The 2500-nt window shown below is 43.7% G+C and overlaps 1 protein-coding gene across 1 annotated transcript in view; it reads left to right on the top strand.

Annotated features, from left to right (window-relative positions):
- The window catches only part of LOC134454421 (EGF-containing fibulin-like extracellular matrix protein 1), a 27952-nt gene that overhangs the window by 8794 nt on the left and 16658 nt on the right, over positions 1–2500 (top strand). The gene's annotated exons all lie outside the window — the stretch shown is intronic.

Raw genomic sequence — 2500 nt, 5'->3', positions numbered from 1 at the left:
ATATGATGGATATATGTGCAATGTTGTGTGTGATGTCTTTGTTTCTTCCTCTGTATTTATGCATGTATGCTACTTGACACCTTGATATCCCTCAGGATCAGTAAATAATACTCTACTCTACTCTACTCTACTCTACTTGACCTCGGTACCTCTTTGGAGCTCTCTCCTCCAGCGTATGTGTGTGTGCGGTTTTTCTTAGTGTGTGTATGTCACTACATGGGCAAGTGTGTGTGTGTGTGTGTGTGTGTGTGTGTGTGTGTGTGTGTGTGTGTGTGTGTGTGTGTGTGTGAGAGAGAATGATGGGCAACAGTGTGTTATTTTAACGTTTTATCTTCCACCTTGATGTGGTTCACACACACACACACACACACACACACACATACTTTCATCTCACACCTGTGAGGGAGATAAAGGACATGAGTTATGGTGTGTGTGTGTGTGTGTGTGTGTGTGTGTGTGTGTGTGTGTGTGTGTGTGTGTGTGTGTGTGTGTGTGTGTGTGTGTGTTCAGGCTTCTTCCTTTCCACTGAGCCGTTTTTTTCTGAATTGATTTACTGGAAATCTCCTTGTGTGTGTGCGTGGATGCGTGCGTGTGTGTGTGTGTGCGTGCGTGCATGCGTGCATGCGTGTGTGTGTGAAGGACGCTAAGCCCCCATCAACTACCGACAACTTGCAGGAGGCTCCTATTGTTCTATTGTCTGTCCATTGTGTGTGTGTGTGTGTGTGTGTGTGTGTGTGTGTGTGTGTGTGTGTGTGTGTTAGTGTGTTAGTGTTAGTCAGTGTTCACTGCCACTCTCCTTGGCATTCCATAACCATGCGCTGTGTGTACGCTGTGTGATGAGAGAGAGAGAGAGAGAGAGAGAGAGAGAGAGAGAGAGAGAGAGTTTCCTAGGTCACTAACTCTTCTTGGCATTCCTGCTGCCCCTCCCCCACCCCTTGCTGTAAGCATGCTTCAGCTGCTGCTGGTCTGCGTGTGTGTGTGTGTGTGTGTGTGCGCGTGTGTGTGTGTGTGCGTGTGCGTGTGCATGTGTTTGTCAGGCAGCCAGCTGTTGTTGTGTTAACTTGCTGCTTGTGTGCAATTGTGTGCATGTTTAAGCAATACTGAACCATTTCTGGAAATAAACACATTTTCTTGAGTAAGATAATTGAGTTTCCACTTTCCCCTGTGCTTCCAGGAGATCTCTGAGTCGGGCAGTGCAGATATTACCACCAAGCTAGCATGTATCATTGAAACCTATGGGTACGGCCAGCAGAAAGCTGGACCCATTGGATTCAATAATAATTGCCACAGTGTTCCCGCGGGGTCTAAAAGAAAGTCTGAATGTAGTGGAAAGCGCACACATCCAGCAGAAAAGCATCAGCAGGTGCCAAATCAAAAACTGTCACATGTAGGAGCGGGAAAGGATCTGCACACTGCTTGCAAAAAATGTAATTGATCTAAATTCATCAAATTTATTTTGAGCAACGTTTCTTCCTGAAGAAGCTCTATGATTGAAATGTTGCTCCAAATAAATTAAGTCTTTTGCAAGCAGTGTGCAGATCCTTTCCCATCTGAAAAGAGTCTAAAAAAAAGTCTGAATTTCAGAAACTGTGATTTTAGGCCTAAAAAAGTCTAAAAACAGACATATTTTCATCCTAGGTCTAAAATGTATTTTACCCAGGTCTTAAAAATGTTACCAACATTCATTTCCACAGAAGTTTAAATATTGCGATTGACTGCGAGGCAAAGTCATACAAAAAATAAACGTGTTCACTTTCGGCTATGTGCATTTGTCTGCCAATGACCTGAAAGGAGAACACTGACAGTACCATTTTATCCAATCAGAATATGAATGGGGCGGGTCTCCAGAAGAGCATTGAGCTCCGCTTTGCCTCCCCTACATGCCCTGGCCATGTGGAAACAGTATTTGCGTGGTAACAGGATATAGCAAAACAAATGGGTATGGTACTATGGGCAGAGGCATGTGCTGGCTTCTGAAAAGTGTCTACTGTATGTATTTAGTGGCAAAAATGTTGCGTTGGGCGATGAGATCCCGCTTAGCCGTTGTTGCCGTCCAACAACTTAACCCTCAATGTGGTTACCGGGAGAAACAAGACAGATTCAGCAGATATCACCTATTTCTTACTGTGCCGTAATTATCACAAATTACACCAATTTCTCAATTTTTAGATTCAATCATTCACCTGAGGAAACTTTCTCACATCTTAACAATCCCGACATCCAAGGGAATAGCAATGACTCTAATTCTCGCTGTTCCATTCAGACCATACAACTTAATTTTATGACTGGACAACATGTACACTGGCATTACAAACCAAGATTTCCCCCCTGCACTTTTGGCCTATATTGAAGGCAGCCACCTAGGCTACAACAGATCTCACCATCACTAGGTCCCCTGAAGTTTCTTGACAAAACTTGTCACATTTCATCTGAAACGGCATAACATTAAAATTATGCGGAGGGCAAAATAAGATGGCCTTATTAGGTTCCCCTGATATAA

This window comes from Engraulis encrasicolus, chromosome 1 (genome assembly GCF_034702125.1).
Source record: "Engraulis encrasicolus isolate BLACKSEA-1 chromosome 1, IST_EnEncr_1.0, whole genome shotgun sequence".
NCBI lineage: Eukaryota > Metazoa > Chordata > Actinopteri > Clupeiformes > Engraulidae > Engraulis > Engraulis encrasicolus.
Note: the sequence above shows the minus strand (reverse complement) of the source record. Positions and strands in the feature narration are given on the sequence as shown.